Source organism: Balaenoptera borealis (genome assembly GCF_965194805.1).
Source record: "Balaenoptera borealis genome assembly, chromosome: 11".
Lineage (NCBI taxonomy): Eukaryota > Metazoa > Chordata > Mammalia > Artiodactyla > Balaenopteridae > Balaenoptera > Balaenoptera borealis.
The window spans coordinates 60,640,163-60,656,802 of NC_138868.1; the positions used below are offsets into that span (position 1 = coordinate 60,640,163).

The following is a 16,640-nucleotide window of genomic DNA, read 5'->3' on the forward strand; positions in this document are numbered from 1 at the left end:
AACTTTTTTTTTTTTTTTTTTTTTAAGATTTATTTATTGATTGATTGATCGTTATGTTGGGTCTTCATTTCTGTGCTAGGGCTTTCTCTAGTTGCGGCAAGCGGGGGCCACTCTTCATCGCGGTGCGCACGCCTCTCACTCTCGTGGCCTCTCTTGTTGCAGAGCACAGGCTCCAGACGCACAGGCTCAGTAGTTGTGGCTCACGGGCCTAGTTGCTCCGTGGCATGTGGGATCTTCCCAGACCAGGGCTCGAACCCGTGTCCCCTGCATTAGCAGGCAGATTCGCAACCGCTGAGTCACCAGGGAAGCCCGACAATCAACTTTTTTTCTTCTTTATTAAACTCGGTATGGTGTGGTATAGCGTGTGTGTGTTGTATATGTGTGTGTGCACGTGCATGTGTTGAAAAGCACTGACTGATTTTGTACCTTCAGCTCAAGCTACAAATTCCCGAATATAGGACATACTTCTGACAGTCCTCCCTACAGTACTTAGCAAAAAAAGAGCTTATGATCAAATAAAATATGAAGGAAGGAAATGGAGAAGAAAAATAATGAATACAACAAGAAGGAAATTAGGCAAAATGAAAAAAATTGGGAAAAAATAGAGAATTATTTGCAATCAAGAAGGAAATACCGTCTTTCTTTAGTATATATATATAAAATGTGGCCATAGAGTGTGCTATGGTTAAACATATTGAGATAAACATGAGCTAAACCACCATAAAGGATGTGGCAGACTCCTAATGGGAAACTGGCATGTAAAATTAGAAATGAAATAAAGTGTTGAAGTTTCCATGACAAAAGACTGTACAAAAACAGTAGGGGCACAAAAGCAAGAGTGATTTATTTTGTCTATTTTGTCAATATGTAAATTGCCAGTTAGAACTATCATTATATCAGCTTTGACGAGGACAGTTATACTTTTTAAAAAGTGTTATAGAGGTCCAATGCACATAACAAAAAATTCACTGATTTTAAGTATATAATTCAGTGAGTTTTGACAAACATATAGAGTGTATAGTGGTATAACCACCAACACAATCATGATAGAGAATATTTCTATTGCCCCATAACATACCCTCATGCTCTCCCATTTTTTATTGAGATATAATTGATATATATGTTTCAGGTGTATGACATAATAATTCAATAGGACAATTATACTTTGATATTGGATGTTTAAAATATATATTTGAATGTGGTCCAGATCAGAGCTTATCAGCTCTCTGACAGTACAGAATGTGGTGTTATCCATCAAACAGAGCAATTCAAGCAACAGAGCTTGCAAACCTGTGTTATTAGTAACTTTCTGGAAGAAAAATTCAAATTACAATGCTGATAGAATCTATGAGGAAGCCAATTGCTAAAAATTAATTCCAAAACACACACACACACACACACACACACACACACACACATTCAAAACTGCATCACTGTAATCTAATTATTTTAATAGAAGCTAAACCAATTACACATAATTACTTACAACCTTGAGGTTAACAATATTGATGAAAAAACTCTGCAGCTATGTAAATGTACTAATATAATGTTTTAATTATATCCACACATCTATTTAAATCAGCTAATTCCATTTTATACACAAAGCAGTTAGTTAGTTATCTTTGTATTTAAGCCCAAATCATATGGTCTCGTTTATTGAAAATTTTTTAAATAAGAGCATCTATTGACAAAATAAGGTTGTGAATGAAAACCACTCCAATGTATTCAAATTTATTTAAATTCAATTTATTCAATTCAATGGGGGGAAAAAAGTCCAGCTGGTTATTTGATATCATGGAGAAAAACAAAAACAAACCTTTAGATTGACAGAATTATTTTCGGGATAAAAATAGCTATATTCTGGTGAAAATTTATAAAGATTCTGACTTTTATTACCTAATGCCTACCTTAGTATAGAGGAAGAGCATTGATTATATTAGGTATCTAGGTTCAAAGTCAACCTAACAATTATACTAGACTTTTCTGAAAATACGAGTATTTATCTAATTCCAGCATTTGACAACTTATTGAAAAATAGTAGTTACTAGATGGTAGGCATGGGTCTAGGTAGAAGACATGTCCATTAATTTTCCACATTCATAGGATTATAAACAGATCCTGCTCTGTATATTGTAAAGCACTTCAAACAATGTATTATTGCAATATTTTGCTACTGCCATGTGTCAGTCTCTGGAGTGACACATACCGTCTCCAAATTTTTCCACCTTTAATGTGCTGAGCCTTGATTTCCTCACCTAAATGATCAGGCATTCCAGAGACTTTTCCACAAATCTCCCAAGGACTTAGCACCTGTTAGATTCACCAAAGAGATTGTGTTAGGAGAGTACTGGGGATTCCAGGATGTACCCTCAGCCTTCCAATTTCATGATCTTTCCTTGCCAGGGTCTCAAAAATCCTTCCACCCGCTCACCCCAAGTTAGGAATGACTCCAAACATTTGAAAACAGGATTGACCCAAGGACAGGAGCCAGTTGCCAAAAACAATATATCCAAATCTCATTCCTGTGCAATAGCATATTACAGTACTGGATGTGTTATTGTTTGAAATAGAATGTCATTTTCTCCCTGTCCCTTTGATTTCTATCAACAAGTCCTATAATAAGATTAGAGGACAGATAAACAACAAGGTCCTACTTTATAGCGCAAGGAACTATTGATATATTCAATATCTTATAATAACCTATAATGGAAAAGAATCTGAACAAGAATATATATATATAACTGAATCACTATGCTGTATTCCTGAAACTAACACAACATTGTAAATCAACTATACTTCAATGTAAAAAAAAGATTAGAGGACAGATTCCATATGAGATAATTGTAGGTTTATTGAAAAATTGTTCCAGCCCAGACTATCTAAATTGTGAGAACAACAAATGTTTAGTGAGAAATGAGGAAGATTTCTATAAAATATAAGTGAAATATTTTTAAAAAACATATTTTAGCCTCAGCGAAAAAATCCCCAAATTTTCAGAAAGTGTGAAATTTTCACTTCAGATTACATGAAGCTATCATAAAATATCCCAGAATATGCTGAAATCTTTGCCTCAATTCCTAAGCACCTTCTGTTTCCTACATGTAGCATAACCCTGTAATCTACCTCCCAAACCAAGATATTTTGTAAGAGGTGTGATACAATTTCTTATTTGATTTATAAGCTATTTTCATAACTAAATTTTTCTAAAAAATAAATAATAAATTCATATAAATTAAAGCAAATATATATTTTAAACACCTATATATTGCTTATCTAAATAATAGTAATAGCAAAGGAATAATTATTTTGGTATATATTCATATACTTTAATCATTTTCTTAATCATATCTGTTTCTAATACTCTGCAGTAGGTATGTTTCTGGAGTAAAATAGAACACTTTTTAATAAGACAGTCTTATTAATTGAAAGTCTGTCATAAACTTTCCTACAATCTTCTTTAACACTGCATTTTATAGTTATAATCTTTCAACTTATTTATATTAAGATTTTTGTTTAAATATTAATATAAAATGTTTATCATTTATATAGTTATATAATATGAATATAACAATTTTCATTGAAAAATATTTTCTGTGGGTGCTGAGTTACACAGTCAACTGAAAGAAAATTCTGTTAAACAGATATTCTAGTTTTAAAATTTGGCTAATTGAAATGTATTAATATATTTGCTCAAATATATTCACAGCTATTGTATTTTTGCCTTCACTTAAAAACTCTTTGTACTATCATATTTACAAGAAAAACATCATCATATAAGAATTTGTTTACAATTGTTTTTAATGTTTTGTCAAATTTAAAGCATTAGAATTGTAGGCTTTATCTTTCTTACATTCTGGCCAAAGTATAAGCATACACAATTAAAATATAATATCCAATTTAAAAAAAAAACTTCCTCTCAAGTTCATATATTCCCAACTTAATATAAAATTATCATTGTCGATTTATAATTGTTCAACAACTAGTTCAAATTTTCAGTCCCTCCCTTGTTTTTGTACAGATCAACTTCATGTTTTCCCCTTTGCAAATTCTGTCTTCAATAAATGCAATTCCACAAAAGCTTAAAAAGTGGAAGCTTTAGAATCTCTACTCACTGAATATTTTGATTTAAGATTCCCCAACCGATTTTGTTCAAAATACAAGCAAAATTAAGACCTCTAATTTTATTTATTTATTTATTAAACATCTTTATTGGAGTATAATTGCTTTACAATATTGTGTTAGTTTCTGCTGTACAACAAAGTGAATCAGCCGTATGCATACTTATATCCCCATATCCTCTCTCTCTTGAGCCTCCCTCCCACCCTCCCTATCCCACCCCTCTAGGCAGTCACAAAGCACCGAGCTGATCTCCCTGTGCTATACAGCTGCTTCCCACTAGCTATTTTACATTTGGTAGTGTATATATGTCAGTGCTACTCTCTCACTTCGTCCCAGCTTACCCTTCCCCCTCCCCACATCCTCAAGTCCGTTCTCTACCTCTGTGTCTTTATTCCTGTCCTGCCCCTAGGTTCATCAGAACCATATAGTTTTTTTTTTTTTTTAGATTCCATATATATGTGTTAGCATACGGTATTTGTTTTTCTCTTTCTGGCTTACTTCACTTTGTATGACAGACTCTAGGTCCATCCGCCTCACTGCAAATAACTCAATTTTGTTTCCTTTTATGGTCGAGTAATATTCCATTGTATATATGTGCCACATCTTCTTTATCCATTCATCTGTCGATAGACACTTAGGTTGCTTCCATGTCCTGGCTATTGTAAATAGTGCTGCAATGAATATTGTGGTACATGACTCTTTTTGAATTATGGTTTTCTCAGGGTATATGCCCAGTAGTGGGATTGCTGGGTCGTATGGTAGTTCTATTTTTAGTTTTTTAAGGAACCTCCATACTGTTCTCCATAGTGGCTGTATCAATTTACATTCCCACCAACAGTGCAAGAGGGTTCCCTTTTCTCCACACCCTCTTTAGCACTTATTGTTTGTAGATGTTTTGATGATGGCCATTCTGACTGGTGTGAGGTGATACCTCATTGTAGTTTTGATTTGCATTTCTCTAATGATTAGTGATGTTGAGCATCCTTTCATGTGTTTGTTGGCAATCTGTATGTCTTCTTTGGAGAAATGTCTATTTAGGTCTTCTGCCCATTTTTGGATTGGGTTGTTTGTTGTTTTGATATTGAGCTGCATGAACTACTTGTATATTTTGGAGATTAATCCTTTGTCAGTTGCTTCATTTGCAAATATTTTCTCCCATTCTGAGGGTTGTCTTTTCATCTTGTTTACAGTTTCCTGTGCTGTGCAAAAGCTTTTAAGTTTCATTAGGTCCCATTTGTTTATTTTTGTTTTTATTTCCATTTCTCTAGGAGGTGGGTCAAAAAGGATCTTCCTGTGATTTATGTCATAGAGTGTTCTGCCTATGTTTTCCTCTAAGAGTTTTATAGTGTCTGGCCTTACATTTAGAACACCTCTAATTTAAAAATTACTTTGTATTTGTTGATAAATAGCAGCAAAGAGATATTATGTACATCACAATCAATGTTGAAGTTTTTTTTAGTCAACATCAGTTTGTCATTAAAATTTTGAAGTTACTGTTTATATGTAAACATATTTTAAGTTTTGACATCCCCAGTTTATGCTTTTGTAAATATGGCGGCTTGACTGGATAAATTAATAAATTATTTGTGCACCAACCCAGTTATAAGTACATATCTCTTCAAGTTTTTAATTTAATAATTTAGTGACCTATGGAATCTAATCCCTAAGTTTTCAAATTTAGTAGTTTAGTGATGTTCAAAGGAATTTTTATACGAAATATCAATGCAGAAACAATTTTATCTTCATGTTTAACTTTTTAACTGAATTTACAGAAGAATTCAAAATAGTATCAGTTACGTCCCTTTTAATAGAATGAATTTCCAAAACTTTGTGTTAATTCTATAACTGGATAAAAACCATGATTGGAAACAAATTCATTGATTTTCTATTTGAAGCCTTGGACACAAGTGATATAAAACTGACATCACATTTAATTATGTATGAGGTTCTTCTGCAAGTAGAACCAATGGATTACTAGCTCTTACTACACTTTATATACATCTACAAGAATACTGAAAAGTGAGCAAAATTTAGAAAAACAATTGTCTGAGGTCATCGATAGTTATGCTTCACAGAGTGATGTATAAAGGCTCCTTCTGCCATTGTCTGTATTAAACTGATGTTTTCAAGCTTAATCTTCTAAAATAAAAACAAACTGCTAAAGTAAATGCTGATGCTTCTTCAGCAGTGCTATGTCTTCTGGCTTTTATGTAGCCATTGGTATTATTACAACCCCCATGGCAGTTATTTAGGGCCTCAAAATATTTTGTCCTAAGTATATTTCATTATCAGCTTTTTTGAGAAATTATAAATTCTTACACAAATTATTTTGCCTTTTTAAGCTCATTACTGCTGAAAAGATTTATTTCAAATTGTGATGTTATCAAGTAATAAAATGGTTATAAATGTATGTCATTCAGTGAACAACAAAATCACTGTGATAGGAACATCTAGACAAATCTCTATTATTTTCTCTATGGCAGCAATGGCTCAGCCTCAATTTCCTGCGCATACTTAACATTTATTACCCTGTATTTCCTCATATTTCTCACTTTAGCTACTAACTGGCAGCCTGGCAGCCTTGTGACTTTCACAATCCATGGTCCAGGCCGCTATGTGTCCATCAAAGGCAGTACCATCAAATATCACTAACTGAGACCAGAAGGAGCTAGCTGTCTCTGGTGGCTGCTTTCTTAGTGTGCATCATTTTTATCAGCCATAGCTCGGCATACTATCCCTTAAAATTACCCTGTATCTAGAAAGGGTCAGGAAAAGAAAAGTTATTTTGGGTTATCATCTTCCAAATTTAATCAAGTGTTTGTTAGGGTGAGAACTCCATATGCTGCTCATACATCTCATATACCATTATATCAGATCATGGCAGGGCTCTGAACTATCTAATGAAAGACTACCAAACCTATCCTGGGTTATTTTAATGCAGTCATTATGGTGATACTTTATTGAAATAAATTAAGGATCTGAGACAAATGCTAAGCTGAATATCCAAGTAATAGATGTAAGATGATGGTGCTGACACCTGTAACTAAGACTTTTGTCACTCTACCTAAACGATAGTATTCAGTTAAGTGTTTTATGCTTTTGTGGGAGTCAGGCCTCTATCAACTAGAGTTTCCAAGAAGTCTTTTTTTTAAAGGTTATACTCGATTTATAGTTATTATAAAATATTGGCTATATTCCCTGTGCTGTACAATATACTGTTGCAGCTTATTTATACATAGTAGTTTGTACCTCTTAATCCCCTAACCCCCTCTTACCCCTCCCCACTTCCCTCTCCCCACTGGTAACCACTAGTTTGTTCTGTATATCTGTGAGTCTTTTCTTTTTTGTTACATTCACTAGTTTGTTTTATTTTTCTGGATTCCACATACACGTGATAGCATACCATATTTGTCTTTCTCTGTCTGACTTATTTCACTAAGCACAAGACCCTCCAAGTCCATCCATGTTGGTGCAAATTCGTTCTTTTTATTCCTGAGTACTATTCTAAGAAGTCTTAAAGGCAATTTGGCATAGAGTTAATAGTGTAGGCTCCAGGGTCAGACCTTTTACATCCAGATTCCAGCTCCACCACCTTCTAGCTGGGTAACTTCGGGCAATTTACCTTAATCACTCTCTGCTCTACTAACCCCATCTACACTCTGGGGAGAAAAATAGTGTTGACCTTAAAATTTTGTTATGAGGATTGATAATACATTTATATGCAAAGTACTTAAAATAGTACCTAACTAGTAGTAAGCACTCAAAAAATATTACCTATGGTCATTATTAACATAGTGTATTAAAATGATCAGTTTATATTGGCCTCCCCCATCAAATCATAAGCACTGCAAGGACAGAATTTTATTAATTTTTTTAATAGATCTTTACTGGAGTATAATTGCTCCACAATACTGTGTTAGTTTCTGCTGTACACCAAAGAGAATCAGCCATATGCATACATATGTCCTCATATCCCCTCCCTCTTGAGCCTCCCTCCCACCCTCCCTATCCCACCCCTCTAGGTCATCTCGAGAAAACCATAATTCAAAAAAAGACATGTACCACAATGTTCATTGCAGCACTATTTACAATAGCCAGGACATGGAACCAACCTAAATGTCCATCGACAGATGAATGGATAAAGAAGATGTGGCACATAGTAATTGGTCACTAAAAGGAAGGTACAAAAAAAGAAAAAGATGTGGCAGTTTGCAGGGCAGAAATAGAGACACAGATGTAGAGAACAAACGTATGGACACCAAGGGGGGAAAGTGGCGGCGGTGTGGGGGTGGTGGTGGTGGGATGAATTGGGAGATTGGGATTGACATGTATACACTAATATGTATAAAATGGATAACAATAAGAACCTGCTGTATAAAAAAATAAAGTAAAATTCAAAAAAAAGAAAAAAAAAGATGTGGCACATATATACAATGGAATATTACTCAGCCGTAAAAAGAAATGAAACTGAGTTATTTGTAGTGAGGTGGATGGACCTAGAGTCTGTCATACGGAGTGAAGTAAGTCACAAAGAGAAAAACAAATACCGTATTCTAACGCATACCTTATTCATTTTTGTCATGAGAACATATAGCTGGGGTGCTTAGTGGGCATTTAGTAAATACATGTTGAACAAATTTGAATAAGCATGGGCTACTTCTTTCGCAGCACTTAACCTACTGTGTTATAGCTGATTTGTTTCACTTTTGTACCCCACTACGTGGTGAATACCATGATGAAAGTGTTCTTGTCTTATACACCTAGTGCTCTGTATATATCAGGGGCTCAATTAACATTTAGTGAAGATGAAAGAGTTCTAGCTTCCTGTCTTCCAGCTGAATAATGTTTGGAACGTCATTTCTATTTTTGCATCTCATTTTCTTCATTTTCAAAACTTTACTTCTGTGGGGGATGGTTTGGAATAAGAGGGAAAGAAAAAAAACAAAAAAACGCTCGAGTCTATTTTAAAAGAGTCAGACAGCAGGTTCCTAAGTGTGTTCCACAGAATGGTGACTTTTCCTGTGTGAAGCCAAGAGCTTTCTAGAATGATGAAGAGCTAATGGTAGAGATAATGTTCAAAGACACCTGTCCCTGACATTGCTTTATTCCCCTGGAGGAGGATGTGATCTTGCTGATACCTGGATTTCTTATGAACTAGGACAGTCTGAGGTTTGTACACATTCCTATATACTGAAGTTTGTAAATTAATGGATTAAGTTCTTCAAGAACAGTAACACTGATTTAGAGAATTAAAAATTGCAGCCCGGCAAGGAGTAAGCTTTCCGACCTGAGAAGGCCCTGCCTTGCTTGGGTGGTGTCACAGGCTGCAGCTCTCCCACCCCAGGCCTGCCCTTTCCCTCTCCTCTCTAGCTTCTTAAGGACCAAGAGAAGTTATGCTGAGGTATGCAAACTGGCTGATGTTATGTGTGCACATCAAGTTTCTGATAAATGTCTGTATTATTGGTAAAATTCAGGAAGCTAAGAGTGCAGAATGTTCATACCTAATATATATATTTTTAAGTTTCCATAGTCAAATACAGTTTGGAAACCCAGGCTTTGGCAAGGGTAAAGGTGCATGTGTATGTTTAACTGCAGGAAAATGCAAAACCTTTGTTATGCTAATATGTTCTGTGAATCTCCAATAAGGAAACAGAATTTGCAGGATTTGCCAAACTTATCTGATCACAGAAAATTCTGTAGGCCTAGTATAATGTGAAATGCACTCTGGGAAAAACTGAACTAATCAAGAGATACTCAGAGCCTGAACCATAGTGTTTGCAGCATTTAAGTTAAAATTTAGAGCTAAATTTTCTCCCCTTATTGTGAGACTTCATTTTGTCCAAAGATAGATTCAGATCTTTTAAAATTCATTTAAAAACTTCATTTGCAGTTTCTTTTTGGACAGTTACCCACAGAAACATACATATACATATGCATACATGCATATAAATGATACATACATACATATAAATAAATGATTATAAGAAATTTGGAAAAATAATAGAGTTAACTGGTGAAAAATTATTTCATATTCACCTGTTTAAATATAATTCCTGTTACATATCTTTGCACTTCATTTCAGTGCTTTAATTTTTTTTACATATTGGAGAATTTAAATATTTGATTTTAATGGTTGTATAATATCCCGATCCTGCAATTAACATATTTGAGCAAAATGCTTTTAGATGTGTCAGATTATTTCCTTGGGATATGTTTCAGCAATGGAAATGTTGAGACAAAAACTTTGAAAATATTATGGCTTTTGTTATATATAATTTATATATAGAGAGAGGGGTGGGAAGAGCTTAGAAGGATGCAAGTACTTCTCAGTACTTGTTAAGGAAATCAACTTGTAGCATTCATAGCTGCAAAGCCTGTCATGGATGAAGAATGGCTTATTATGTAAAATAATAATAATGTAGTGTTATTATCATTAACGTAGCAACACTTACTGTATTCTTAACATGTACTGGAAACTATTCTAAGTACTTTACATTTATTATCTCTTAATCTTCAAGAAACTCTGAGGTACTTACTCTCATTATTCTCATTTTAAAGATTAGGATTTGAGGCACAGAGCTATTAAGTAATTTACCCAGAGTCACTCAGCTAGCCAAGAGCAGAGCTCACATACAAATTCAGGCAGTCAAACTTCAGAGCTCCCTTTCTTAATCATTGCTCTTTAGCAGTTAACAAAAAATATATACATATACACAGCCCAACCAAATGCGAGTACCTACATTACAGCTCTGAACTTAACCATCCACATTGCATTACCAGAGTATGAAAGAGCCTCAGAATTGTTGGGAGTGGTTATATGCCTTTTTCTGTTTCTTCTTCAGTTGTATTTATTCTGATCATTCATTCTCCAATCTACATTAATTACTTCAGCATTAAATCCTTGGCTAGATAGACATTTTCTTTCCTGGGATCTCTGTTAATATTGGCAAATTAAAAGCCAACGTTATTTCTATAAATATGAGATCTCAGGGTAGATATCTTAGGTCAAATATGAATTACAGGGGAAATATACTTTCAATGGACATATTAATTGGAAAACACACACAGAGTCACATACACAGATGTACATACGTTCCTTTTCAGGGCTCTCATGATCCAATCAAAGTGGCAACACTCACAGGCAAACAGAAGCTTTCATGGTTGTTCGAATGGAAAATCTCCCAAAAGTTCCAATTCTGTGTCTCTTTTGTCCAGCATTCTAGCAGCTTGCCTAGCTGACAAGTATATTTCCTAGACCTAGATAATCCATTTTCCCAATCGGTGTTTGGCTAGGACCTGTATATATTTCATCTTAATGAGAAGAAGCCACTTTGAAATTGTAATTTGGACTTCCTTAAATATCCTGTCTTATTCCCATCAGATTCATATTCTAGTAAACATATACAAATTCAGATTTGCCTATAATGTCCCTGTAAAACATTTATTCTTTAGTTTTCTTTCCATCTTGAAATATTAGAATGGGTTCAGCATTTCATTAAGTACCAAATATATACTGCTATTTTTTTCCTGGCAATATTTAGGAAATATAGTTATTCTTAATTTACTTTAAGAACTGACCAGTGTAGGATAGGATCTGGCACATTGTAGGTATTCTTATTTATAAATATATTATAAATATATAAATTATAAATATATAATTATATTTATATATATTATAATTATAAAAACAAATTATAAATATTACTTTTGTACCGATAATGCCTTCATAACTTCATAATTCAAGGAGAGCTCTCACTTCCTCAAATAGATCCTGTAAATTCCTGTCTCAGCTATGCAAAACTTCCCTTTTTTTACATTGATTTTTTATTTATTTTATTTTTATTTTATTTATTTCTTTAACATCTTTATTGGAGTATAATTGCTTTACAATGGTGTGTTAGTTTCTACTCTGTAACAAAGTGAATCAGTTATACATATACATATGTTCCCATATCTCTTCCCTCTTGCGTCTCCCTCCCTCCCACCCTCCCTATCCCACCCCTCTAGGTGGTCACAAATCACTGAGCTAACCTCCCTGTGCTATGCAGCTGCTTCCCACTAGCTATCTATTTTACGTTTGGTAGTGTATATATGTCAATGCCACTCTCTCACTTCTTCCCAGCTTACCCTTCCCTTTCCCCGTGTCCTCAAGTCCATTCTCTATGTCTGCATCTTTATTCCTGTTCTACCCCTGGGTTCTTGAGAACCATTTTTTGTTTTTAGTTTCCATATATATGTGTTAGCATATGGTATTTGTTTTTCTCTTTCTGACTTACTTCACTCTGTATGACAGACTCTAACTCCATCCACCTCACTACAAATAACTCCATTTCGTTTCTTTTTATGGCTGAGTAATATTCCATTGTATATATGTGCCACATCTTCTTTATCCATTCATCCGATGATGGACACTTAGGTTGCTTCCATGTCCTGGCTATTGTAAATAGAGCTGCAATGAACATTTTGGTACATGACTCTTTTTGAATTATGGTTTTCTCAGGGTATATGCCCAGTAGTGGGATTGCTAGGTCGTATGGTAGTTCTATTTTTAGTTTTTTAAGGAACCTCCATACTGTTCTCCATAGTGGCTGTATCAATTTACATTCCCACCAACAGTGCAAGAGGGTTCCCTTTTCTCCACACCCTCTCCAGCATTTATTGTTTGTAGATTTTTTGATGATGGCCATTCTGACCGGTGTGAGATGATATCTCATTGTAGTTTTGATTTGCATTTCTCTAATGATTAATGATGTTGAGCATTCTTTCATGTGTTTGTTGGCAATCTGTCTGTCTTCTTTGGAGAAATGTCTAATTAGATCTTCTGCCCATTGTTGGATTGGGTTGTTTGTTTTTTTGTTGCTGAGCTGCATGAGCTGCTTGTAAATTTTGGAGATTAATCCTTTGTCAGTTGCTTCATTTACAAATATTTTCTCCCATTCTGAGGGTTGTCTTTTCATCTTGTTTATGGTTTCCTTTGTTGTGCAAAAGCTTTTAAGTTTCATTAGGTCCCATTTGTTTATTTTTGTTTTTATTTCCATTTCTCTAGGAGGTGGGTCAAAAAGGATCTTCCTGTGATTTATGTCAAAGAGTGTTCTGCCTATGTTTTCCTCTAAGAGTTTGATAGTGTCTGGCCTTACATTTAGATCTTTAAACCATCTTGAGTTTATTTTTGTGTATGGTGTTAGGGAGTGTTCTAATTTCATACTTTTACATGTACCTGTCCAGTTTTCCCAGCACCACTTATTGAAGTGGCTGTCTTTTCTCCACTGTATATTCTTGCCTCCTTTATCAAAGAAAAGGTGACCATATGTGTGTGGGTTTATCTCTGGGCTTTCTATCCTGGGAAATATTATCTACCCATAATGCCTTCATAACTTCATAATTCAAGGAGAGCTCTCACTTCCTCAGATAGATCCTGTAAATTCCTGTCTCAGCTATGCAAAACTTCCCTTTTTTTTACTTTGATTTTTTAATTTTGCCTAAATCTTCAGAATTAAAGAACTTAAAAAATAAGCTTTATTGTCACTTATTTTATAATTCCTTGTAGCATTTAGTATAATAATACAGTGTCTGGCACATAGTAGTGCTTCAATAATTTTGCCCTGGAATACAGTATCAGTGAAGGAAGGAATTACATATTATTCCCTAAGAAATTACATATGGGCCTGAAAACCACATCAACTGTTGCCTTTTTTGTGTGTCATACTTGATACATTCCCACATTCATTCCTCCCAGTTTTTTTGGTCACTCACTGGAGTCACATTCAAAGAAAGACTAATATAACCCTTTCACTTTTGTTCACTTACTTATTCAAAGGGCTAGCAGTGCAAAGCTCATTTAGAGTAAGATAACTTGTCTTGACGTTTAGAACATTCTAGTTTTGGTCCCAGTTTACCAACTACTTTAGAGAATTTGTTTAACCTCTTAGAGTCTTGGTTTCCTCATCTATTCAATCTATTCAGTTGGAAGAATAGTGTAATCTGTTTTCGAGATATCTAATGAAATAAGTTAAAGGAAAGTTTAAAAATATTTAAGGTGCTAGGAAAATGTATAATTATTATGGCAAAAAGCTGAAACAAAAGCTCAACATTTTGCCTGGATCTTTCCTAAATCACCCTGCTTTCCAGCTGTCTTTTTTTATTTGTTGGTTTGTTTTTGCTTTTAGAACTAATAATCCAAATTTCTAACAGCCATATATGACAATAGTAGTGGCTAGCACAGTAGTGGCTAGCATACCATTTAACGGGCATTGATTTAGGTATTTACCTTTAATTCTTACAATTACATGAGGTAAATACTATTACTATCTACATGAAAGAGAGGGGGAAACTGAAGCTTAGAAAGGCTCAGCAACTCCAAAGATGAATAAGTATTATGTGTGGGAATCCATATTCAAAGCTAGGAGTGACTGACCCTGAAGTTCATTTGATTAACCAATTTGCTACCACGCCCCCTTCCTTCCCCTCTAAATGCACATCTTTCTTTACTCCTCCTGTCTGTGCATCTGCCAATATGAAAGTGCCAGGTGTGAAAGCTTCTGAGACCTCTTCATCTGAGAAATTGAGAAGTCAGAGAGAAATGAAAATTAGGCCACAAATTCAATGTAAAACAGAGGTTAGACTTGAGAGGCCTTTTCTACTGAATAGCAGCAGTTTAAATAGCTTGAAAGTCCCTTCTCACACAGAATAATCTCTGCAAATTCAATTCAGTTACATCAATATGATTATGAACTATGTAATGGCTTATGGAAATTTAAATTTAGGAGCAAACAGATTGATTTGTGCTTTGCTGACCAGAGCCTATTCACTAGAGATGGGCACAAATTTTATTTTTATGTAAATCACCTCTAATGCAGTTCTTTCTTCTAAATTATATGCAACTGGCATTTGCCCATGTGCATTATTTCCTGGGCAGCAGGAACCTTGACTGGCACCGAAAAGCTCAATGTAAATCCAAATGTGGATGTGAGGAAAAGTATCAGGGATAGAAGCAGTTTTCATTGTCAATATCAGAAATTGACAAATACATTGAGGTTTGATGTCCATTTAGTGTGATTTAGTAGAAAAGTTTGGAATTAGAAAGAGCTGGGTTCTCATTTGATAAGGATGATTTTTGCCCTCCATGAAGCTGGCCTCTCTTACTTCCTGTGTCTGTATCTTTTTCATTCTTTCAGCAAACGTTTACTGAGAACTTCCTACATGTCAGTCACCTGGATAAGACTCTGGAGATGAACTACATAGAATTCCTTCCTAGCATAGTTCCCAGTCTAAAGACAGGATAATATAAACCTAAATAAGGGTCATAAGCTCTGCAATACTGGAGTAAGATGGTGTGGAGGTGAAGGGAGAGGAACCATTAAAAAGAGAGTTATCAATTTTATTTCAATAGGATAGGCTTCCAAGGAAAGATAATGCTTGAGAAATACATCTTTATAGATGGTAAATAAAGATAATTATATGTATTTAGCAGGGCCATTATTAGGAATAAATACAACAATATATGGGAGGACTGGTCCTAGTGGTCTACATCTAAATGCTAGTTTTTTATATTACTGCACAAGTGTAAAACCAGGAGTTAGCTCATACTTTTCAAAACCGCTTCTTCTGCTGTGTTTAAACAAACAAATGTGTTAATATCAGAGTCAGTCTTATTTTGTGCCCATAACTAATTCTCACCAGCCTGGAACTCCCATAAAAGGCACAGGAGCATTCAGGACACAATATCCCAATCCAAAACATGCTTTCTATCTCTAGCAACATACAAACAGTTGAGCCAGTCATTTCTACCTGCCATACACACAAAAAAGCAAGTACCGGAGTTAGATCAGGGCACAAGAAACTGCCCATATACTCTTGGATCAATTATACTCACCCTCCTCTCCCCCTGCCCCCTAATCTCCCCAAGCCCCAATCCACAGACTCTTGCCTCTGTGCTCAGTTTTAGTTTTGTTTTTGTCTCTTTCTTTTGCAAAATATCTGAATCATTGCATCTAAAGCTGTTTGCTCTGAACTCCACAGAACATAAAGGATTTACCAGACATATTTTCAATTTAAATGAGTCTGAATATTACTAAAGCTTGAGAGAAATAGCTTCCAGACTGTGCTTCTGACTTTAGATTTTGTCTTCCCACCCATTTCCCAGGGATGTATGCACTTCAATCATCTTTTAAGACTATAATTAATACAAAAAAAAAAAAAACAATCATAAATGTAGAACTTGATGAATTCTCACAAAATGAACATATCCATATAAACTTTATACATATCAAAAATAGAATGTTGGGGCTTCCCTGGTGGCGCAGTGGTTGAGAGTCTGCCTACCAATGCAGGGGACACGGGTTCGATCCCTGGTCTGGGAGGATCCCACATGCCGCGGAGCGGCTGGGCCCGTGCGCCACAACTACTGAGCCTGCGCGTCTGGAGCCTGTGCTCCACAACAAGAGAGGCCGTGATAGTGAGAGGCCCGAGCACCGTGATGAAGAGTGGCCCCCGCTCGCCGCAACTAGAGAAAGCCCTAGCAC

The 16,640-nt window shown here is 35.1% G+C and overlaps 1 long non-coding RNA gene across 1 annotated transcript in view; it reads right to left on the reverse strand.

The window, feature by feature from the left end:
• Positions 1-16,640, reverse strand: part of LOC309606383 — an 805,264-nt gene that overhangs the window by 17,240 nt on the left and 771,384 nt on the right. The gene's annotated exons all lie outside the window — the stretch shown is intronic.